The sequence below is a fragment of the Gallus gallus genome, chromosome Z (genome assembly GCF_016699485.2).
Source record: "Gallus gallus isolate bGalGal1 chromosome Z, bGalGal1.mat.broiler.GRCg7b, whole genome shotgun sequence".
In the NCBI taxonomy this organism is placed as follows: domain Eukaryota; kingdom Metazoa; phylum Chordata; class Aves; order Galliformes; family Phasianidae; genus Gallus; species Gallus gallus.
In genome coordinates, this window is record NC_052572.1 from 74,711,962 (window position 1) to 74,737,563 (window position 25,602).

General features: G+C 46.5%; 2 long non-coding RNA genes across 3 annotated transcripts in view; both read right to left on the reverse strand.

Moving 5' to 3' along the window:
• The window catches only part of LOC121108377, a 22,021-nt gene extending 3,462 nt beyond the window's left edge, over positions 1-18,559 (reverse strand). Inside the window, exons 1-2 of one of the 2 annotated variants that reach the window (XR_005842859.1) lie at positions 18,501-18,559; positions 17,696-17,896 (exon numbers count right to left, since the gene is read on the reverse strand). This is a non-coding gene — a long non-coding RNA (uncharacterized LOC121108377). Of the gene's footprint in view, positions 1-17,695; positions 17,897-18,418; positions 18,477-18,500 lie in introns of those variants that run through there. The other variant, XR_005842860.1, reaches the window with a different exon arrangement.
• A 4,690-nt stretch (positions 18,560-23,249) lies between these two features.
• On the reverse strand, positions 23,250-25,221 carry LOC121108375. The gene is made up of 3 exons (XR_005842857.2): positions 24,708-25,221; positions 24,106-24,262; positions 23,250-23,564 (listed from the first exon to the last, which is right to left on the reverse strand). It is a non-coding gene; the product is annotated as an uncharacterized LOC121108375 (long non-coding RNA).
• Positions 25,222-25,602: the final 381 nt, after the last annotated feature.

A 25,602-nucleotide genomic window follows, 5' to 3' on the forward strand; every position in this document is an offset into this window, starting at 1 on the left:
TTGCTTCGGAATAGCAAGTAGATCAAGCTTTCCCAAGTGCCACGCTGCAGCACCAAGCCCCAGCACAGCACAGCTGCAGCCATCAGCTGCACCAGCCGTGCCCCCGTGCCCAGGAGCTGACCCAATCCATTCACCCCACGCAGCCATCCACCACTTCAACACACACAGGCATCACGTTGCCAGCGTGAGACAAAGCCTGCCATCGCATCATCGCCCTCTGAAGTGCAGCAGGGCTGAGCTCCCCAGACTGAGGGCAGCAGTTTTCTGACCTGTAGTGAGGTGCAGGCAGCTGCTGGATGACCTCCTGCATTCTGACCAACCGCTCTTCATCTGTACCGGCACAAACAGCGTCCTGGAAGAAAGCAGAAAGGGATTGAGACACACATCATGCGAGTCAAGCGTATGGGGCTAACAGAAAAAGGGCCTCAAAGCTGCAGAGGGCACTGCTGTTCCCATCTCCCACATTTCCAATGGCAGGATGCACACACCAGGTGTTACGGTGCACCCGGTGTGCAGGAAGCATGAGCTGCTTGTTGTACAGAGACACCCACTGGATGTCCATCAAAACCCCAACTTCAACAGAAAAAAGACCAAAAAAAGCTGCGCAGGCGTGTGTGTGGATGGGAAAGGCCACGAAGAGGGACATGAAGGCCATTGCCTTGTGCTTACCGAGAACTTGCCATGCAGCTGCTCGGTCAGCAGAGGGCTCGGGAGCTCCCTGAAGTACATCTTGCACAGGGAGCTCACGCTGTGAATGTCCCGGACGGTGAGCTCCGGAATCTGCTCCGACTCAAAGTCATGGCTGGAGAGAAGGACACAAAAACAGAGGGCTTGGAGAAAGAGGAAAACAACTCCAAAGCAAGACAACATACAGTCCAGAAGCACTCTTACCGCAGCTTCTGGATCTTGGACGCCACGCCGGACAGGCGGTAGATCCCCTGCACCACGCCGTGCTGCTCAATGAACTCAGCGCAGCTCTGCACGACCTGGGGGACTACAGAACAAGGGCCAGCGCTTAGCTGAGCTCCTGATTCAAGTCCTGCTTCAGCCGCTGCCCCTGTCACATCCCATCCACTAAGCCCAGCCAGGCTACTGCTTGCCTCCTCCGTAGAGGAGAAAAAAGGCTGTCGCAGACGGCGCAGACAGGCAGGAGCCGGGGACAAAACTGGACACGGACGTGTTCTTGGCTTTCAAGAAATGCCAGGACCTGCCAAGCAGCCTGCAGAAAGTAATTCTGGGGAAGCCAGAGACACTGCCACAAGTCCCATCACAGCTCCCACCGCAATGGAGGCGTGAGACCTCATGTCCAGAAGAGCTAGGAAACTGACGCAGTACACTCTCTTGGGCCAAAAGGCTTCCTTGGTTTTCAGGCTAGCGTGGGATTGGCTTACACCTTTGGCTTTAAGCAAATACAAGTGTGCCGGCCTCCTATGAGCATTAGCCTCAGCTTCCCTTGCAGCCATAACTCCCACCTCACGCTTCTCCACCGCTATCAACCTGCCCCTTGCTAGACACGATCTCCCTTTCTTTCATCTTTACATGCCCAACAGAGAGAGGAAGCTCTCAGGAACGGGCTGTTCCTTACCATCACGGCCAGAGTGGAGAAGATGCTCTCCCAGGTCACAGCCAAACAGCCCTCCCTTCTCCTTCTCCAGCTCCATCTCCCGCTGCTTCGGTTCCTCTGGGCGGGCCTTCACGAAGGAACGAAGGAAGCTGAGGAGCTTGCCACGCTTCTTTGGCACTGCACAACACAAGGAAGAAACCAGCTCATTTCAGGTTGGGCTCAGTGGGACCAGGCCGAGCATCACACATTCGACAGAGCACGTAAAAGCGGGAAGAACATTGCCAACAAGTACCTACAACAACAGATTTTCCCCGTCCCTGGAGGAGTCCAAGGCCAGGTTGGATGGGGCCCTGGGCAGCCTGGTCTAGTCTGGCATTCGAAGTGGAGGTTGGCAGCCCTGCCTGAGGCACGGGGGTTGGAGCTTGATGATCCTTGAGGTCCCTTCCATCCCAAGCCATTCTACAAGGATCCTATCGTTTGCCCAAGCCCTCATTCTCACTGCCTACAAAACAGCAGCCCTACGCCCCGTGGGATGCAGGAAGGATCATCAACACAGAGGAGAACGTGGGATGGATCAAGGAGGTATTCAACACAGAACACACCCAGAAAAAGACTCCATTTGATTTCCCCGCGCCATCACATGTAACATCCGTACCTGGCGTTGGCGCTGAATTGATGAGGGCCTCAGGAATTTTTCCGTTGATGAGCTCCACGCACTCACCAGGGAAAAATCCAACCTGGAACAAGATCAAGAAGAGAGATGGAATACTGAATGCAGCATTTCTCAGGCCTCAACTGTTCAACCAAGAAAGAATGGCCTGCAGAAAAGTAACCCTCATTCAACATTTGCAGCCAGAAGACCTACAAAAGCAACTGACGGAGCATAAGATGGCTGTTCTCCGTGCTTGTACAAAGGACAGAGATGCTCAACTCCTGACTGCCTATTGAGCACAAGAGGCTCTTGCTTCTAAGTCACATGAGGAGACAGTTTCCCACCCAAGCCCAGAGCCAAAGGGAAAGTCCTCTGACAGCGACACAGGGAAGCTGTTGACGTCCAGAAGCCACCCTGTGGAGGCCGAGCAGCTCGAAGCTGACGTTCCTGACTTGACTGCAATTGCGCCCAGGAGTCTGAAGCTCATGCCTACCTGAAAGCCATGCTTGCCTCTCCACCAGGGGCTCTGCTCCTTTGCTGGCATATCAAGAACGCACACCAGGTCTCCCACCTGCAAGACATTGCAACATCAATCCCAGCGTCAGCACAGCTGGGAGGAAAGCACAGCTGAAATGGCACCCTTCTTCTGCACTGCCAAAGAGCGCACAGCTTGAGAGCAATTGCACCGGGGCAGCTCTTCAGGCATTTCCTGTGGGAAAGCTGGGCTTGGAGGTACAAGAGCCGCTGCCTTACACACCACACAGAATACAGTGCAAGCATGCCAAATGAAACCATCTTTTAGACATGGCTGAACTCCTCCCTGCATCCAACCCAGTGCAAGTCCTATCTGGACCTGCATCTTCTGGGCTTCGCCTCACAAGGCATTCTGAAGGTGTCTGAGAATATTCCTGATGCATTCACACGGTATACTCTTCTGGCCGTGACAACAAGGAACGCCTTCTTTATCTGCTTACCTCCAAGGAGAGCTCATCCGCTGCCTGGGCAACATAGCTCTTAATAACATGGCCAGCCGCAATAGCCGGAATATTAAGAGATGACTCCTCATGGACCAGCAAGGGCTTCCCCTGGTTCTCAGGCTGAAACAGAGAGCACAGACCATGGTGAGGAGCTGAGGACAAACAAGGAGGATTTCAGGGTGCCATCTCGATGCCACTAGCAAGGAAATGAAGCTTTTAAGGCAGCTCTTCAGTGACACCGAGAGAGCCAGAAAGAATGCTCTCTCTCTTGAAAAGCAGGAGAGCACACCGGTGGCTCATTCTGCTGGCTCAAGTCAGGGAACAGAGGCCAAGCAGAGCTTCACACTGTACCTCCATCAACGCCCGGTCAGGCCCACGGCTGATCTCGCTGCTCGCGATGCCCATCACAGCAGGCGCGACAAGCTGCAACAGAAAAGAATCACATTTCCTGTGTTCACACAGCACTGGATTGAGAGTCTTCTTCAGAACTACTCTCAGTTGCCCACTGGCGGAGGCAGGTGTTCTAGATACAACCACTCTGTGCAGTCTATTCAAACGGGACAGCCGTTGCAATACGCAGCATTGGACCAAGTCGCTGTCCCTCTGCTAGCAGATGGGGACTCTGGCACAAAGCAGCAGATGCATTTGCCCGCAGCACGCTGAGAGCACAGTAGCAGGCCAGGGAGAGGTGTCACTGCTGGGGCTGGAGCTGCTCCCCAGCCCCCGGCTCCCAGCAGCAGCCTCACCACCAGCGCCGGCCGCAGCCTTGCCCACGCATTTCGCTTCCTGCATCTTTGCTGTGCTCCCTACAGCTGTCGGGCACACTCACACAGCCAAAGCATTCACGCTTCTGCCCCTGGCTCATGTTGTGCAGCTCTGCACAAACTGCGGCTAGGGCTCTTTGCCTAAGGGATTGCTTTCCTTCACACTAGCTGCTCCCAGCACTACAGGCAGCATCCTGTTGAGGGTTGAGCTGGAGAGGAAGTGGAAAAATCCCACACGTGACCAGAGCTGCATTTCAGCTGGACGAGGCTGTGTTACTACACACGGTGTGACTAAACACGGGCTGCTGAACCATGTGGCAATACAAAACATGGCACGTACCTGGCAAGAGATCAGAACAAGGGAGAAGAAGATCCTCGAACCCGCAGCCGTTCCTTGTCACTTTGCTCTGATCTTCCGCGAGCAAAAGCTGCACCAAGGGAGCAGGCGGAGGGTGGGCAGGGGAGGGAGAAAGAGCAGGTCAGTGAGCTTGCACAATTGAGCAAAGGAAAGAACCAGGGAAGAACCGTGGGACAAATGCCATCTTGATGGATGGCTTTGGAAGTGATGGCCTGGGGGAAAATGGCGTCTGATGGTCCAGATGAAGAAATATGATCCTAGGAGCTCTGCCAGCCAGCACTTCTCAAGCCCTCGCTGCCCACTTGTCTATCCCGCACCGTCTCAGCTTACCTACAAGGCGCTGCGCAAGACGGGATGAAGACAAAGGGACTCAATCAGTGCACAAGTGCAACAAGCCACGTACTCACGCCGAGCTCAAGCGCTCCAATGAAGGGAAGCAGCACGCGCTGCTCCTCCCCTCATTCTAGCCGCTTATGACATCACTAAGGGCCACCCGGCTGCTCCACCATGGACGGACAAGGTGGGGAGGCAAGACCACGTCACAAGACCACAGGATTCCAAAAGGGCACCCCAGCGTTCGAGAAATCAGTGCGTGGTTGGAATTCTATCCCAGCCAAATCCTGGAGAAGCTGGCATGGGCTTCTCGGGACCAAAGTGCAGGACCTGGCACTTGGTCCTGTTGAGCCTCTTGCTGGGCCTATGGCAAATCCACACTAGGGTCCTTCTCGGCATCCACGGGCGGCTTAGAGCAGCCATCTCTTGCACCTGGATGGAAATAAAGGAGGAGAAATACATAGTACTACTACTAGACTGCTTCGCCAGTTTCTTTCCCGAGTGCATTTTTGCCTTTAGGCTTCCATGACGACCTCATTTCCTCCTCCTTTTCTTTGGGGGGAAGCTGCCCCCAGTGCCTGAGCTTCACAAGACAGCATGAAACATCCATTCCTTGGATGCAGTTTGAGCGCAGATCTGAGGTCTTCATGGAAAGCGCCTTGCAGAGCGCATCATGTCCTGCACCAGGCAGCGCCTCTCTCATCTCCCCAAACCTTGGGGCTTTGAAGCTGCACGCTGCTTCTTGGCACTTTGTCCCCCACAACTCCAGAGCACTTCCAGCTCTTCCCTGGCAATTCACGGCTTGCACAGTGCCAAACGCAACCAAGAAAAAAAGGCAAGAAAGAAGCAAAGGCCATGGCTATGCACACAAGCGGACAGGAAGGGTTCAGCTCCACAATGAAACCTGCACAAGTCAACTCAACAGATTCCAAGGAATGCATTGACATCTGACACAATTTGCAACGCCAGAAGCACTGCCACGCAAACAGCACCGTATTGGGAAAGCAGCACGTCCAAATCAGCCCCCTTGCCCTGCTCTACCCGCTCAGCCCAACACAGAAATCAAACACACAAACTCTCTTGCTTTGGCTCACGGCAGCCATCAAGCTCATGCTTTAGTGACACGGAGAACTCCATCTCCACCTACTCCGTGTCTCGCTAACCACAAGCTCAGCTGGGAGACGTCGCTCAGCCTGACACCACAAGCAGAAAAGAAGCGTACATAAGCAGATGCTCTCATCCACACGTGCAAATCTGGGGGCGAGGAATAAAAGGCTCACTGGGCCATGGGCAAAGCAGGGAGCAGATGATAGGCAGGAAACAGGAAGGAGTTGAAGAGCAGCTCTCCTACACCAAAGACAGGGAGAGCTGAGTCAGCACCACGGGAGGACTTACGACACAGCTTGAGAGCTTACAGAGACCTGAGGTTGCCAAAGGAGGCCGCCAGGGTAACTCTCACCAGTCTTTTGCAGGGCTCTCACGGATGCTTGCGATGCTGACTTCCACTGCCTATGTCATCTGTAGAAAGCCCAGGTGACAAATGCTCAATTGGTCTGGGTAACGCTTCTATGCTTCCACGGTTAGGACTGAAACAAAAGGAAAAAAAAAAACAAAACATGAAACCCTATGACATTTGCCTCTCTATTGCTGCTGTCAGCGTGACATCTAAGATGAGCATTACGCGTCCCTGCACCCGACTGAAGATTCATCCAAGTCTGTGTTCCACACAGCTCCACCTCAGTGCCAAAAAGAAACACGTACAGAGATGTTTAGATGATTCTTTGTGCAGATACAAGTGCAGGTGCATGTGCATTCTCTACAGCAAGAAATAGCAATTTCTCAAGCAGTCGTATGACGGAAGGTCAATGGAAAGGAAATCGATGATGAAAACTTTTCATATAAGAAGTCCTTGTTCAACCTCTCCCCAGCAAAAAGGAAGCCTGCTGGGCATTGTTAGCAGCAGTTCCCAGAACATCTTGCACCACAAAATGCAGTACGCTCCTTTTTTTCACAGGCCCCTCGTTTCTCTCATCAGCCTCAGACTCACTCCACTTCAACTACACCCATCAGAACAGCCCTTCCGTTCTGCTGAGGTAGGAACCCACTGCTGGGATGTCCCCCACTCCCGTTCCCCGCTATGTCCAGCACCGGGGGGGAAAGGAAGAGACACTGCCATCACCTACCCAGACTTCTTGCAGGGCCTTCCATATGCTCTCACGTCACAGGGAGAAGCTGCAGAGCTCTCGTGGCACAAAGCTCAGAGAAGGATGGAGAAATCAAGGTTGCCGCCAAGGTGCTGCTTTCAAACAACGTGACTTAGCAAAGCACTCACCCAGCAGATGCCTTTCCTACAATCATAGCATCAGCAACGTTGGAAAAGAACTCCATGATCATCCAGTCCAAACACCCACCTACCACCACCATTTCCTTCCCACTAAGCCACGTCCCTCACTCCAACATCCAGTGTCCCTTGAACACCTGCAGGGACAGGAACTCTATCACCTCCCTGGGCAGCCCGCTCCAGTGGCTGACCACTCACTGGGAGAAGGTCTTCACAACTAACCTCACAGCTTCCTTGCTCTTCTCTGGTCACACTTCAGGCTTTCAGGGTCCCCCTTTTAGTGAGGGGCCCAGAACTGAACACACTAGGAAGCTGTGCCAGAAATGAGAAAAGATTCATTATTTCCCTGAGGCCAGTTAGAGCTCTATCCACTTGGGAACACTGCCTCCCTGTACATTCATAACAATATATGTATTTATACCTACAGAAATCTGTCTAAACTGGGTGGAGAAAGTATCAAATACAAATTGGAGAATCTTCCCAGCATAACATGGATCTTCATGCCTTTTATGTTGTTGGTTTTCATGTTTCCCCTAAGAGTGACTTATGGAAACCGATGGGGTTACTCATAGAATTAAGCACAGTTTGCTTTCATCACTGTGAAGGCACAGGGCACATATATATATCATACGTCATATAACACAGTTTTGCAACACAGCATCAAGCATCTCAGAAGTGAAATCCTTCCCTGTCTCCATATTAAGCGTTTCACAACAGCTGTGCAGAATTTCCAAAATTCTGCCTTTTAGTTTGTTCCACACTTGGCATCATTTAATCACCCAGTTTACAAAACAGATATAAATCCTGGGGGCCCTTTCTTCATAACGGGACAGGTTTGGAGTGGGTGTGTTGCTAATTCAGAATGGTGTAAAGTTTCCCAACTTGTGAAAATGTACAAAACACATATTTGGAGACTACGGAAGGAGACTCCTAGATCATGAACAGAGCTCAGAAGGGGTTAGGAGTAGAGCGACACACAGCTCCGCTTCGCGCTGAGGGCAGTTTTGGCCCTCCGAGCTTGCCGTAGCCACCCTGCGCTCTGGCGCCGGCGGACCGGAAGTACTCGTAGTCACTATGGCAGCCGCCTGCGGGGGGTTTGAGCTGCGAGGCTGTGGGGAACGGTGCCTTTTGAGAACGGTGTTTTTCTGAGCATTTTATCTTCACCGGGTGGTTTTCTTCCTCGATGTGTCGAATGAACGGCGATGGAGAGCCCACAGAATTCCAGCTTCCCCCGAAGCCCGTCATTATTGACAAGCAGAAGCAGAGAGAGGAGAGGAGGTAGAAGGGGTAGGCCGCGGTGGGGGCCGCCCTCAGATTCCTCAGGGCTCTGAGGCATTGGTACTCGAAAAGTGCGTGTCGGAAGGTGACAGAGACACGGGCCCTGCCTCTGCCTTTGCCTCACATCTCGAGCTCAGCTGGGAGCTGAGTGCAGGTATTTCTGTTTGTGAAATGGAATTCCTCTTGTGCTAAGCATTTTTCATGTCTCCGCAACCCACCTGCATTGCTTTAAGCGGCACAGTGTTTAAAGTGGCAGTGCTGCCTCTGAGAGGAGAGTGACGATGTGATACTGTGCACACTGGGGGTATTGGTCAACAGTTGGCTGCACGTACCCAGCAGTGTGCCCAGGTGGCCAAGAATGCCAGCAGCATCCTGGCCTGTGTCAGAAATAGTGCAGTCAGAAGGACTGGTGAAGCGATCTGCCGGCTGTTCTCAGCACTGGTGAAACTGCACGTCCAGTACTGTGCTCAGTTTTGGGCCCCTCACTACAAGAAAGGCACTGGGGCCCTGGATTGTGTCCAGAGAAGGGCAACAGAGTGGTGAAGGATCTGGGGCACAATATTGTGGGAGTGTCTGAAGGAGCAGGGAGTGTTCAGTCTGGAGGAGATTCAAAGGAAACCTCATTTCTCTGCACCACTACCTGAAAGGAGGTTGTGGCTGCGTGGGAGTCAGCTTCTCCTCCCAAGGAGCAGCAGGAGGACAAGAGGTGATGGCCTTCAGTTGTGCCAGGGGAGGTTCAGGTTGGATACTAGGAAAAATGTCCTCTCAAAATGCCCAGGCAGGTGGTGGAATTGTTGTCCCTGGAGGTGTTCAAGTCATTCTCTGGCTCTGAGGCCAAGTCTCCATGCTGTCTGAAACACAGTGACCCCGTGCAAATAATCTGTTGGTAGTGGCCCTCTGGCCAGTACTGTGTCAGGAAGCGTGCCTTCAACTTAGCTGCCAGACAGTTGAACTCCAGAGCATAAGGAGATTTCTATGGCACGGTATAATTCATTGGAGCAGAAAAGAGTTTTAAGAGTCCCCTTAAGCTTTGCCAACACAAGATAACCACTTGAATGTGGTGCCTCCTGTAGGCTCTCTTCAGCTGCTTGTAAAAAACAGTAGGAAAAAAATTATTCTCTTTTACTATCAAGTGATGAAAAAAGTGTTTTTTTTTTTCATCTGTGTCTCATTTAGACCATGAAGAAATTCCTGTCAACAAGGCAGGAGTTTAATTTTTTAGTGGGAACGTAGGCGATAATTTAGTTAACTTTCTGACTGATACCGGGATTATATCAGGATGGTGAGCAGTCACCTGGGGTTTCTGCAGGGCTCCATTTCAGAGCCAGATGGAGGACTGCATCAGGGGAGGGTCAGGATGGAAAAGCTTCTGCACCAGAGGTTGACCGTGCACAGAACAGGTTGCCCAGGCCCAAATATTCCAGAGTTCAAGGAGCCTTTGGACACCACTCTCAGACATAGTGTGGCTGGTTTTATGTGGAGGCAGGGGTTGGTTTTATGTGGAGGCAGGGGTTGAACTCCTGTGATCCTCGTGAGTCTCTTCCAAGTGGCCATTCTACAATGGCCTGGAAAGCTGTGAAACAGCTTTTGGTTGTGGTAGTTATCAAGGTGATACAAGCATGTAAAATTTGGTACCTTAATGCTACTCCTGTTGGGAAAGAACATTCATAACCAAAGTAGGTAACTTAGGAGACGTGCAAGGAGTAACAGCCTGCAGATGCCTCTGTATTACACTGTGGAGACAGAACAGCCAGCGCTATGGAAACTTAATGCTACTGATGTGGGGGGTGGAAGGAGCAGTTAGCAAGATCTGCATCTCAGAAGGTCTGGCAGGCTGGTAAAAGAATGCTATCCAACTTAGCTTACAGGGAAAAGGAGGAAAGGCTGCTGTCCTATTCTTCTTTCCTTAGTAAGTAACAGAGTTAGAAGCGTAGAAGAGAGTTAACAGCATATCAACTTAAGGACGGTGTAATAAATCAGTGTTATTTAGGTATATGAACAAACATAAGAGCCACACAGAGCCAAAATCCCTTTTCTCCCACTGGTGTCCAGTAGTCCCTTAGTTTGCTGACAGATCGGGCTGCTCTCTTCTCTTAAAGCAGCACTTGTCTCATTGCTTTGCTTCACAGTCAGAATTCTGACCTTCTGACCTTTTAATACCTTTTTTCTTTTTTTCAAAAAATCTTTCCCTCTAGCTGCAGGTCAGAATGAAACCTCAACCATGGTCAAAACGGTGGGAGAGGCTGAAATACAACATAAAAGAAAGAAACTTTGAGCTACTCGAGGAAAAAAATGAAGGAAGCGCAGAAGCGGAAGCAGCCCTGGCTGGAATTCGATATGCTGCGAGAGTGCAATACTTCTAAATAGAGGAATAAATATGGAGGGAAGCGAGTGAAGAGCTGAACAAGTAACAGCTTTGAGTTCAGTGTAAGAATTGTCAATTTTCAAGTTTCGTATGCAAATAAAAGACAGTGAAATTTCAGCAGTTCTTGTCTGAATGTTAAACTGTCCCTTCCTGAAAACAGCGTTACAGTGTGTTCAGCCCTGCTTCTGCCTTCCCTTCTAAATCACAGCTAATAGAAGGGGTTTGCAGTTATTGTGTTGTCACTTCCAAATAACTGTTTCTTCTGCCTTTGCCAAGTAGACAGGGGCCAATTGTGAAAATGCTTCACTCAGTAGGTTCAGAAGGGGGCTATGGCAGGGAAGCAGATGTACAGAAGCCCAGCTGGACAATCTGAGTGTCAGTGCTGCTTAGCTGTCCTGTAAAGGCACTTTTGAAATGACATCTGATAAAGCACCAATAGTAACCTGACAACAAAGCAGTAATACCAACGTCTTGAAACCAGCTTGCAAGAATGAAGCCAGATTAGCTGTTACTCCAGTCAGATTGTGTGAATGGGTGCAAGGTTCACCACAAAGTGGCACAGTAGGTTCTCAAAGATACTCAACTGGGATGGGGCTTCTGAGCTCCAGTAAAAATCGCCTTCCCCTGCTTACCAGTCAGGACAAGTGACGTCTGCAGCCACTGGAAGAAGCCTCTACAGAGGTAAAGCGTGATAGAACCTATTCCAATTTCATAGCAGCACAAGACTAATTTCTTTGGGAGCAACTTTCCACATGAATAAGGAAGCAGAGGAGACAAAAGCAAGCACGGAGATCACATGCTTCAGCCGATTACTTATCAGCTGTATTTTCTTTGCACTCAGGAAAGTAGAAGTGCACAATTACTTACAACAGAACTCCTAAATCCTGCAGATAATGAAGCGCCAGCAGTGTCACAGTTTTTCCATACTTCACATAACATTCCTGTCGTGTTGGAGACTTGAAAGCGTTAAAAGTCTCATTAACACAAAAACATCTTTACTTTTCAAAATAATGGTTTTGCTTTTATTTTAAAAGTCATTGTTGTCTATAACACTGATGAATGCTATTTACAATTAAAATAGTTTACAAAAATACATATTCTGTAATACAAAACAACAGAAAAACCATAGGGAATAAAAGCCCCCAAGAGTTAAATGGAAGACCCATACATAACATTTTAGAGAAGCAGGCAATAGCAAACTTAGCAGAATTTGTGACGCACTGCTGTTTCTACAATAAAACATCCTTTTTATTCTGCAGCAGTAATATTTACTGCACATATACAAGTTACACAACATTAGAAATCTAACATGGGTACAACAAAATGAGGTTTAATGGGTCTTACAGGGAAGCAAAAGGTAAATGTCCTTAGAGAGCCGATTACTAGAAGGTAACTGGAGTTGTTCTGCTTGTCTGATAAATGAGGGCGGGTGACAACTCCAGGTCTGTGCACAAAGTCCAGTCTGTATCTCAAGTACAAAGCTCCACTACAAATCATACTCTGGAGAAGAGTAAGTGTAGTTAAGACGTTCTCCTGTGCAACTTCTTACCTTCCTGAACTGCCGTTTACCATCAGTAGATCTTCACAGATCAAACTTCTCACTGCATACAGAATTCCTGCTTCTGTGTCGGGATCAAAAAGCTAAGAAGAACTCACTGTGAGTTTGGTAGAGTTATCTCATTAAGTGGACAATAAGTTAGAGTTCAGTGACTCCTGTGTCAGAGTGATTTGGTGTGGTACTGAAAACAGCTTGTGAAGTTGTCTGCTCACCAGCAGTGGTAACGTTACAGGCACGCACTGCAGTCATCCTTTCCAAAAGAACAAAGCAATGAAGCTTCGTCATATATTTCAGAACACCTGCACTTCACACTGATGATTGTGATTCTGTCTAGGAGTAGATGGCATCAGAAGACATTTGGAAAAAAAAATAAATATTTCACAGTAAAACAACTGTAGGCAGTCCAATCATTAAACATGACCATTTTTTAGAGTGAGCATCAGGCTTGTTTCAGTAAAAGAACTGCTGCTTCAAAGAAATCCTTATTTCCTGATCACAGATTTAAGATGTTCCCGTTTGCACTCTTCAATGAGCTCTTCAGCAATATGCAGAGCCTTGACTTCCACCAACAGGAGAACAACTTCTTCAGTTTCATCACTATTACAAAAACAAGTTGACATAGCAACACATTCACACCTGACTTCAAAGTCAATAAAGCTAAAACGTGCCTTGAGCTACACTGACCACTAACTGCACCCAACATCTAGAGCCTCAAACTAGCCTGAACTAGTATTGCAAAAGCGATCCATTTTACATTATGGATTGCATCTTTAGTTGTACGTAGATGTTGGAAGTACATCACTGAAAGTGTTACATGCATGAGGCTTGAGGAATTTAAGAATCATAGAATCATTAAGGTTGGAAAAAAACACAAAGATCATCTAGTCCAACTGTCAACCCATCACCACCATGCCCGTTGAACCACGTCCCTAAAAGAAATGCTAACATAAAGAATATGAGCAAGTGCTGCATCCCAAAGAACATGTTGTTTGTTACCTGTGGTTATTCCTGTGAAGCATACGTGCTCACTGAACCAAATGCTGGCAGAAGCTCACTGACTCGGGGAGAGTTGACCCACTTCCAAGATTTTGGAACCACCTTTCTGGGAAGCATGCAACCACCTGTTCACCCAGAGAGTATTCTGAAAGAAAAAATAGAAAGAAAAAAAGAAGGCTTTCAATAAAACTAAGTCACACCACTTCTGGCAGACTTCTCCTTTTGGCTAGTTCAGTTATTATTGGCAGTGTTTACTCTTCAAAAAAACAAAACCGTCATTTTAAGCAGTTATTCCTAAAGCCTAGGAACCAATGCTTGCTTTGAAATTCTTTTATACACCAAGGTCATCAAAAAACAAAGAAACAAACAAAAAAACAACTTCAAATGTTAAATAATTACACTTCAGACTACATCTGTCCCCATGGAAATAAGACCTTTCACCTCTTTACACTTCTCTATGTTTTCTGGCCCTGGTGGTGTGTTGAAGAGGTTCAGAAGAAGGTAACGATTCAGCAGCTTGCTCAGTCCCACACCACGGACTGTGTCTTCCTGTACAGTCCCATCCCAAAGGAGAACCTTGGAGAGCAGCTGCAGTAATGGAGAAACAGAACATGCATATCTGATGGCTGAGGGTGCGTTAGAACCTCCTTTTTAAACTTAAAAGATACCATGTCCATCCAATCTCAGTACTCAAAAAACAGGATTTATTCTCTCCAAGCTTACTGCCAATTAGTCACTAAAAAACTACAGATCATAAATAGTATTTTGAAGTAGATTAATTCTACATGTGCCTATGAGATGTACGTTCATACATACACACATCACCTCCCAAGGAAAGAAAGAGCATGTTACCCTTCCAATTCGTTAACAATTTGCTAACATACGCTACATAGGATTAAACGCCACCAGCCTCATAACACAGGTAAGGTTGATAGCCTTGGTCCATAGCAGCAAAAAGATTCTTTTGTACTTGACCTCAGTATTATTCGTTAGCAAGAGTTGTCTTCAGTTACCTGTTATCACTGTAGAAATGACTATTTAAAAAGATTTAAGCCCAGCGTAAGAACATTGCTGGTCTCCCCCTCAACACAGAATGGTTAATGTCAAGGTAACTGTTAACCTCAAGGTAGTTCACCCACACAGACACAGTACGTGATCTTAGCAGTCACCAGTCAGAAAGCAGTCACAAAGCCCACAACTACTGCATACTTCTCTGGAGTGCTTGGCAGGACACTTCCTTTTGACTTCATGAGCTGCTAGGAAAGTTAAACTGTATGACGGCACAAACATCAAAACCTCATCAACAGTACTTCCTCATTAAAATAGTTCCTGTCCTCTTCTCGCCCAGCCCTTTGTGAGTACTCTCCCATACAATTTCTGGGCATGGTTTAGAGGACATTCCCAATCGGCAGCCTGCAGATGATCACCTGCTTTGAAAGACAGCATCAATAGGGGCTGCACAACGGCAGTCTCAAGCACAGATAAGTCACACTAAAGCTGCTGAACAGACTCAAAGAGTTTAATGCATGACCCACAGTACTACTTACTCTGGGGTAAACGGATTCATGACTTCACTCCAGAAAGAAAAAGAGTGGCAAACTGTCAGAAGATACCCAACACAAACACATTTTCAACTGTTCTGCACATCACCACTTCTAAAGAGACAGTGAGGATGGAAAACAAACTGAAAGGAGAAAACTTCAATCTGCAGTGGAAGACCACTGGTCTCGCTTTTAGAAACATGTATTTGACAGGACATTTAAGTCAGGCAATACACAATCTCAGAAGGTGATACCAGAATCTTATGTCTGTTTCTTGTCTGCCAGGTATCAGCACTAAGCTCCCTCTTGTCTTCTCTGCATCTGTCCATGACAAAGCCTTACACAACAGCTTGCCCCAGGAGTGAATATGGCAAGTCCTCAACATTCCCAAATTCCCTGATTTTTCTACAGGAATGTGCAACATGGCAGCAGGAAGGCTCTGCAGGGCTGTCACCATGGCCTTGTTAGCACACACAGCAGGGGAACTGGGACGTTAATGTGTTTTCCTGCATCTAGACCTCTTCTTTAGTACGAATACATATACACTCATAGAGGAAATGGATCTAAGAGGGAACTGAATCACAGGCATTCAGACATTCCTAACTCAGCACTTTAGACTGAATAAAGCTATACTAATACGCTTACACGCACATGCAGGGATTCCATTCTACAAGAGCAACATGGGCACTGTATGCACATACTGAGGAAAAAGACCTATCCACAGAGTGCCAATGACTGAACTCATGGAAGGTTAGCAGGAACAGATGGTGAAATTAAAGTCTCTTGACTATGTATCAGAGGTGGGTGAGCATAAATAGCTCACTGATGAAAATAGCTAACCTTCCTATTAAAATACATTAAACTCTCAGGAATCAGATTCGACTGAAGATACATTTCCTCAAAGACGACAGTCTACTTTTAACTAAAATGATTTTCACAGACAAGATCGGTGTTTTTTCTTTACCTCAACAGCTGACCAAAACCGTCTGCCTTGGAAGTTTGAACGTGGAGATGATTTGTCTTCCACAGTGCTGGTCAGAAAAAGAAGAAGAGGAAATAAGGATTTTGTTTGACCTGAAAGTAAGACAAACAGACAATTCATCTCTTAAACACCAATGAATTACAACTATGGGATTCTTTCAGCAGTGACAACCAGAATAAAGGTCTAAGGAAACAGCTGTTAACTGAAACTCCTTGCAATACCCAATGGAATTAGCAGTTGGAAATACTCAAGTATGTGTTTAATGGATTCTCAGCAGAACAGCATTGCTTGTAACCAGACAAACATGCTGCATCAGGCTTAGCGACACTCTTCTCCCAGCTGTGTCTTAACCCCACACCTACCAGACTCTTACCAGTTATCCTCTCTCTAAGACTGTCCAGTAATAAGCAATAGCAATATCAACTATTTCAGGAAAGAAAGGAGGAGTCAGGAGTAGAAGGGGGAGCAGACCACCACAAATAACACAAGCCCTCAGATACTCCAAGTTAAGATCACAAAACCAGACTCTGGGCTAAGAACTTTCCATTTATGAAAGCTTTTAGTTACAGGAGCAAAAAGGCAGTAAGTTGACTGCGTAGTTACTCTTGTCAGTTACTCTTGGTAACTATTCCTACAATTAAACAGTAGAAGGCACATTTGTTCCATTTGCTCATGGATGTCTACAATATATTTCACCCACGCTTCTGGGGAAAAGGTACAGAAAAATAGAACAAAGGCCAAAAAAAGAGGTTAGGTTGCAGGTAGACTTGGTGGTCTTTAAGGTCTTTCCCAGCCTGAGCAGTTCTATGATTCTATGACTAAAAATAAAAATTTTAAAAAGTAAAAAAATAAATTCCCAGAGACAGCTTACCTTTTCGGATACAGAGGGATAAAGACATCCTCCTCTACAGACTGCTTCATCCTCAGGACAACCGTGTTAATCAAATCCTGCCAAAAAAAGAAAAAAGGAAAAATATTAACACATCCTCACAAGAAAAGGATCTCACCTTCCACTTACAACAATTTTAGGCAGTTATTTTGTTCATGTGGAAAAGCAAAATGGTAATTCAGCTGAATGCAGGTGCCACTGTATGTAATAGACACTAAGATCGTTACTGCATTAAAGACCTGTGAGCAAGTCTCAGCTTTAACCATCTTTCTTTTTTTGTTTTGATAAAATCCTCTTGGATAACGAGATTAATGTATTTTCCAGCTATGAGGTTCTATTAAAAAAAAACACAACAAAACACCACAGCTACTATACAAACAGAACCTTATCTAAAGCTTCTTCCTGAAGTCAAGTGTGGCGACTGCATAAATGTTTATTACTTCTTTTCATACTAAGGGCCTAAACATCAACTTAGTTTCACCTACTTTATGCTGGATAAACTCCCAGATTTGCATGAGAATAAAACCAGAACTGGGCTAAGTGTATGTTACAGTGAATGTTTACAGTGAATGCATACACTGCATCAAGAACTTCCTTCCCCATTACCACAACAGCCTTTACCTGTTTTGCCTGACTGCATTCCCTTCTGGACAGGACTTGTTTTTCAAACACGTTATCACAAAGCTGTGTAAGGTTCTCAGTCTGTGAAGTCGATAAAGGATCCCACACATTCTTGGCAAATGCTGAAAAATAGGAATTATTTCATTCATGATATCCAAGTGGCTATCTGCTCTAGTTTCAAGGAAGCAAACATTCAAAAAGCTAAACCTTTCATTTGCAGTAACCTTAACAAGTAATTGTAACTATCAACATAATTTTACATGACCACTTACTTAAGGTTTCATTACCTAGCTGCAGTGAACGTCCTCAAGGCAACCGCAATATACCTGTAATTTTTGGCAGGATAGTTTTTTCAATCACTCTAGGCAAAACTTCTTCATCAGGATCATCATCTCTTTTTGATCTCTTTTTGTTCATGAACACATGAACACACACACACAATTTTTCACAAAAATAAAGTCTGGTGATGCACCTACCTCAAGGGGACTCCAATTTATTAATTTGAACTCTGACTAATGGATTTAAAAGCTTAGGCAGGCAAAAACTGGTGTAAGCATCGCAGTATGGGTCGGGAAACTTCTCTTTCCACTCCTGGAATTTCAACAGGATTTTTCTGATGTCACAACAATCTGCACGGACATCTTCAAAGATTTTCTTACTCTCCTCTAAAACGTTATCTATGGATAATATTCAATAGGAATGAGAAGAAACAATCACAGAATTTACTGAGACATAAGCTGAACAGTTCATGCTCCTACAGAACATAAGTAATATCTTTATGATAACAGCATTTGTGCTTCATCTTTCACACCTCTTACACTGAAATGGGTTTTAAAACCAGCACTCTGGCAAAGCACTTTTCAGGAAAATAAAGATACAGAAGACCACAAAAAGACTTCTGCGGTTTTGAACAACTGCACAGATTTAAATACCCATTACATTTCATATTTTGTATGTCTCTTAAAAGCTCAGACAGGAAAATCCTCCTTCTGTTATTCAGCAAATACGCATCGTGCCTCTCCCAGCTCCTCGTGACCTGCTCACTAAGGCAGTTCAAATCTCAATTTGAAATACATTCCAACTTTGGACAAAAAACTGATTAAACTAAAGAAGCCTACGGTCTTATCTATTCTTCCTAAGGCATTGGTCAAAATTGTTTGAAAGCATCAATTCTGTGCTGTAGAAAATAAACGATATACCATTCAAAAGGAGTATTTCTTCACTCTCCCTTGAAAATCCTTCTCAACATGGGAGGAATTTTGCTCTCATATCCTGACCAACCTTTGCTCTTCTGGAATTCAGTCACCTCTGTCAGAGCCAGTTCTTCATCACTCGGCATGCCTTCGTGGTGACCAGCTGTTTGTGAACGCTCTCTCAACTTGCATAGAAACTGTGACTGCATCCAAGTCTCACTGGGGCTAAAAAACGTTAGTCCTGGCACCACATACCGTAAGAGCATGCAAAAATCAACAAGAAAATTATATTTATACATATTATTTGCATAGCATACCTCTTGTATGTAATTATTGACATTACTTAACGTTGAAGGTTAGCAGTTTGCTTCAAGCAAAGTTTTATTACATCATTTTTCAACCAATAAAACTCTTAAGTCCTTACCTGTGCCTAAACAGTGATGAGTCAAGGCACCAATGCAACTGGAACGGTTTCAGAGCTCCCAGTAACTTAAGGTCAGCAGCAGACCCCGACGTTCAAAATGTAGCACCTGGCCTACGCTGATAACAGAGGGTAGGTTAGATGTAGGTCAGATTCCAATCAGCACGAAGAAAACCCCCCATTAACCAATAGATGGTTTCCATGTACCTTGAGCTTTGGAAAGGAAAGGCATTTTTGCACGTGTGTATCACCTCGCTTAGTAACCGCACAGATTTACCTTCATCCCTGTGTAAGTAACAGGAAGCAGATACACACTTACTACAGTTAGATGTAATTATACGTACCTTCGATGCTCACACATTTTCAGAAGCTTCATCTTTTCATCACTCTCCAATGCATCATTACTTGGTTTGCCATTCCCAGCTACCAGAAGACAGGAATAAGACAAAGAGATGAATGCAGAACACTGACTCTGCTTCTGCTCTTCATTTGGAGACTAACCAAAGTAAATACAATCTCCTGATGAAAAATTCAGTGTCCAGTCTAAAGCACAGTCAATATTATCAGTGAACTGTAGGACAGCTGTGGCTGCTCCCTCGTGCAGGGAGATTGCCAGGTCACAGCCTGAACCGGGAGGTGAGCACTGAGTGAGCACAGGGAGGGTCCCCAGATCCACCCTTCCTCTCTCCCCTTCCTGGTGATGCTTCCAGCTGTGCTTCCCAGAGTGCACACACACTCAGAGTCTGCATGCTTTGCACCCACCCCACCTGCACACCAGTTAGAACCAGAAAGGGCTACATCCCCGAGCTCACTCTTCTCAAGCTGCTGCCAGTTATCAGTGAATCCTTCCTTGTCCTCCTGTTCTACAGTGCCTGCGTCCCAAACAACCTAATATCTACTGGAAAACTGACTCAGTTTCTCTTTTCAAGTACTGATAGACAGCCACTGAGATCAGGAATTCAAAACTGACCGAGCATTTGGTCATGCTATATTCACTATTCTACCATGGAGAAGTGATACTACACGTCCTACTTCGGTAAGGATTTCAACTAGGACATCTAGTACAGTATGCCCACTGACAACAGGGAGGTAGAAAACATTACACATGAAAATAAAACATAATCCAAGAATTAACTGTGTGTTTCTACTTAAAGAATGAGATTTCAGTCAGAAAGTAACTGGTAACTTCATACTAACTTGTCAGGTGCTGCATAGAAGTAGATTCCGTTTCCAGCTCATCTTGCCTTCGCTTCAGTACCGACATGACTCGTTGCTGAATAAGTGCATGTACAGCAGATTCTAGCTCAGTTATGTATTAAACAAACATAAACAAAGTGTTTATGTCCTTAAAACAAAGCACAAAATCCTTGCTAATAATAGCACCTGCACTGGAGTAAAGAAGAACTGCAAGATTTACCCATACCAACATTTACAGAAGCACTGTGTGTGGACAAGATTCATGCTTTGGAAAACACCAAATGTCACTGACAGAGTGGTAGTTCTGAAGGTACCACCACTGACATTTTACCCATATTCCTCTACACAACATGCTCCTAAAGAGCATAATATGGCAAGTGTAGCGACGTTACACTGAACAGATTCTACCCAAGTTGATGTGGGTAGGAATACAGCACACATCAGTGCGTCCCACTTAATTTATACCAACTTAATATCACCAAGCTATTACTACCAGACATGTTCTCCCTCCCCTTCTTGTTACTTTCCAAATAGGTCTCCCACTCTCGATAGTCTTTCACATTTGATTGTACTTGAACTCCCCACATCATTTCATTCATTTCTTTCAGGTGATCAAGGCCAAAAAAAAAAAAAAAAAAAAAAAAAGCATACAATTCCACAGAAATATTTAGTCCACTTCAGTGGAAATTCTTTGAACACAAGCAGGCCAGCAGCAGGCTGTACAAAAGAGTATGCATACACAGAGGTTCACACAAGTGAACAGCAGATGTTTGTGTTTCAGCTGCATGATGTCTGAACTTATCAGTACAGCTGCTTCTGGCTGCGTGAGCACTGAGAGGTGATGGGGATGGCTATCTCGGTAGCTGCAGATGCCTGACCCCACCTGTCCTTCTCACACACTCCCTTGCAAGTTCCCATCTCCACCCAGGACATCTCAGCTGCCCACTGCCTTGTCTGAACAGGCTGAAGAGCCACGACAAAAGGACTGACAGCCCCACCTGCCCTGAGTGAAGTTCTCCCTCCTTGGCAAATATAACACTGTGCCTACGCTCCTTTCAGAACCAGCAGCACGTAGAGTGAAGCGGCAGATTCTTACAAGCGATAAAATGCTTGAGAAGTCCAAACGCTCCCCTGCAACAAAGCATTGCCAGGTAAAGTTAAAATCTGTAACGCTGTGCTAAACATTACAATAAGCACAATACACAACTAACCCCAAAACCCTTCAATATTCTCAAGAAGGAATAAGACTCCAAAGCTGTCATCAGCTGTGACAGAATGAACACCTCAGCAATTAACACTAAAAGCAGTACTTACCCTTCAGTCAGTTGCTTTTTTATAGTTTCCAAGTTCACAGCTGGTAGGGAAACACAGGGACCAAACGTGGGTTTAGCTGGTTGAGATTTACACAGGGAAGCATCGCTGTAAGTTTCCTAAGAGAACTGCAACACTTTCAACACATAGTTTATGCAAATTAAATATAAGTTTGTACACAATTGATGTAAGTTTTGCCTCTGCAGCTTTTGAAGTCAACAAAACATACCATGTGAACGCATAAAGCATATGACAAAAAGATGTACACTGGAATGATCAGATTGGGTAATTTCTGTACAACACAAAAGGGAAAGCATATATACAAAAAGCTGTGTAGTAATGGTGCAAAATGCATACACCATTCACATCCATCAGTACAAAGCAATCTGTCATTTAGGGTAAAGCAGCCCTCCTCTCAGTCTGAAGACATTAATGGCTTCCCGCAATATATAGCGGTTCAATATCAACAGCTGAAACCTCACAAGCAGTACAGTTTTTAATATGAAAAGTAGAAATAAGCTACAGCCAAACAACGAAGATGAAGATAGAAGTTTCATTCTGACAACTTGGCTTGACTGCAATTATAACTTAAAGACTCCAACCACATCAACACAGAAATTAAATGACATTCTGCATTCTAAAACAGCAGGAGTCTGTAGGGCAAAATCTAGCCCGAACACAGTGACTTGGAGTAGTCGAGTCCATGACCGAGGTCTGCTGCTAAAAACTTCTGCAATCTTCTGCACAGCAAAAACAGAGGGGTTTCCAGACACAAATGGAGTATGAGGACCTAAGAACACCAGTTATACTGGATGTGAAATTCAGCAGCAATCTTCCCAATCCTCGAACCACTGCCATGCAGCAGGCAGCAACTTCTGCACCTTTCCCTTCTGACATGACGAACTGGTAACTCAGGTTTTCCTAGTCTGATATAGAACAGGAGATTCAAGCCAAAAAAAACACAACATCAGAGAAAACATTCCTGCCAATTATTTACCAGGAAAAAGGAAAAAACAATCTCTCTCTTGCCTATGAGCAAAAGGCAGATTTCAACAGTTAGGAAAGCACATATCACTTGAGGGAGTGCGACAGCTTTCTTAATTTGCTGTTCTTCCCTCTTTGTTTCTGCCTCATCTTCACTTGATCCATCACTCACAGGCACTACAACTTACATCAGTCGTTAGCACACCTCATTACGCCCTTTGCTTATTTCCCTACTCCTCACCCAACCTCCTCCTTCAAAAACAGTACCGCTTCCCACAGCCATTACAAGTGATAGAAACAGATGACAGCAGACGAAAAGCCTGTACACAAGGACCACGTCCAAATCAGAAGATGTAGGAATGGCAACCGGATTTTGCAGAATCCACCTTCATTTACCCAACTGTTTCTCAGATGACTGCAGTACCAGAAGAACAAAGATTAAATGTCTCAAAGCAAACCCGTATATCACGTGAGACTTCAAAAACAGACTACAACCTGGGGACATCAGACATGGAAGATCCTTAAGTGTTCTACAATGCACAGTCTACTACAGGCACAGAAGTTTCTCCGTAGCATTTATTACAGCAATAGAGTCAGACCATACCTGCATATTACTTACAACCATTATCCAAACAATAAAGCGATTGGTCTACAAGCCTGGCAAACCAGTGCTTTGTAAGTGAAACTGCAAACAGCAAGATGAGTTAAGGAGCAACCGAAAAGCCACATACGCTTGGCATGCAGTAAGTCTGCCTACTTCCAAAGGGCTGGCTGGCTCTGGTTGGTTGTGTTTTGTTTGTTGGTTTGTTTTTACCCCTTTCCCATAACAGTTGTAACGTCAGTGTATGGAGAGCAGGAACAGCCCACATAAGCCTCACGGACCACCAAGCATTATGGTCTTCTGTCAAGATCAAGGACAAAACTTTGTACTGCACTCTTCACTGGGCAAGTCTCACATTCTTCCGGACATCCATCAGTAAAAGACACAGCCTCTCTCTGGGAGAAAAGGCACCAACTCACCCACGCGTTCAGCCATCCTACGCCTAAGAGTTCTCTTTTTAGGAACAAAATGGAGACGATTCCTATCAGGCTCGTCCTCATCCTCTGAATCACCGCCTTCTCTTCTCCAAGAAAGCTGACCATCATTTGAAGCATCCAAGGGAAGATAATCAGCTCGGGTCCTGGCGAGGTGACATCTCCTCCGAGCAGCCGCAATACAGCCTGCACTGGGGACACAGCCTGCACGCAAGGGAAACAACATCTGAGCCAAAGACTGAAAGCAGCACTCTATCACTCCGAGTGTCAATAACCACCACAATTCAGGAACACTGCATGATTCTGAACTGAAAACACAATGTCTGTCTTATAAGCTTACCAAGTTACTGAATATCAACAAATGGAAAGAGATCCTTAAGAAATAGCTCTTAGCCTGAAAACAGACCTTTTCCTTTCAACGGAATCAACATCCTGCCTTTTTTCCAGCTCTTTCACAGATCAAGACTGCTACACCAATCGAGTTTACAAAGGAATTCAAACTTTACTAACAAAACAGTAGATAAAGCTAATTTTTACCTCAAAGTGAATTATGAATCACTAAACAATTTTGTTTGCTGTTTCTGCATTACTTCCACTATCAGTGGTTATAATTTCTAATCTACCTCCTGAAACTAATACAGAATTACGACAAACACCTGCCATCAAAAATACCAAGTAACCGTCACTATTCTTTCAAGACAGCCCTGGCTCAGCACAAACAACATGCTTAAAAACGCCCAGGAACCTGGCCTGGTGATAACTCCTTCCTCCTCTGGGATGCGTTGGATTCATTCTCAGAGTCTGTGCTGTTGTAGCCCTCACTCAGTGAAGAATAACTCCCTTCTTTTGTTTCTTGAGCACCCTCCGTGTTGCAGTCCCAGGCTCCAGCTGAGGTCTTTCTGCTGTAAGAGAAAAAAAGGAAGACTCATTATTTCATTATTAAGACTCAGTTTCAGCAGCTGGAAACTGATGCACAGTGTACCTGGTTACCAGCAACCATCCAGACTACAAGCAAGCAATGGCTCGTCACAAATCCACCTCCACCAGACAGAGCTGCCTCTGACCAATTAGAGTCCGGGGGAGGGACAGAGCTGCCGCTGAGCAATGAGAGCCCGGGGGAGGGACGGGCAGATGCTGCTCACGGGGAGCTCCTCCTGCCGCTGCTGGATGCTGATGCTGACAGGGCTGCAGATGCTCTGCAGGGCCAGCTCGTAGCTGGGAGCCACGAATGGACACGGCGGGAGAGACGAGAGAGCTGGCGGGGACCAGCCGAGGCATCCAAGAGCATCCAAAAGCAAGGCTCCTCCGTAACGAGGAGCCGAAGACACCGCGTGCGTAGGTGCGTACCCGAAAACGCGCATGCAAAACGCTGTGTGCGCGGTGCTGCATGCGCAGCGCGGTGCCGAGCCCGGCGGGTCCTGGGATGCTGCGGTGCCGGGGCCGCTTCACGCCCGTACCGCGACCGCCCATCTCCGAGCCGCTCGGGTTCCGCTGCTGCTGAGAGCGCTTTGAAACGGCCGGGGGACGGCGCGGGGCTGGGGGGGGAAGGGGACGTCTGCTGGTCCGCCGCGGCGGAGAGCAATTTGGATGGCGCCGGGCGCTCGGGGGCAGCTGTGAGCCGAACCGGTCCGCTCCCGGGATGGGCTATGGCATCGAACGGCGGGAAGAGATGAGGGGCAGCCTGGTTTAGAAGGAGAAGTTGGCTGAGACGGGGGTCCGAGAATCGACTGCTCGCCCGCACGTGGAGCAGTTAGGAGCAACAGTTGCTGGTTTGGAGTCGTCGGGCGCATGCTCGCTGTGACCTGGAGGACTAATCACAATAGAGAGCGGCGGATGAGCTGCACAGAGCGGTTCCGAAGCCACTTCCGCATTCCTACGCGCACGCGTTGTGCCGCCTGCAGGACTGAGCAGCGGACAGCGGCACTTCCGCGCATTGGCCACGAGGTGGCGGCAGAGACCGCGGAAAGAACCTCGACGGGATCGATGCGGCCCGCGGCGCAATCGCTGGCGGTCAGTGCTCTGTCGGGATGACGGGGGAAGAACACGGAATGAGAAGTGGGGGGCGGTGGGGGTGAAGACGAAGAAAACAGAGGGAAACTCCTCCAAACTCAGGAAAGCCGTGCTAAGAGCTTTACAAAAAGAAAATAATAATAATAATAATAATAAAAAACAAAAGATAAAAAAATTACTTTTTGCCAGCATCTGTTGCACTGTTTTTAAATATCCACATACCAAAATGTAA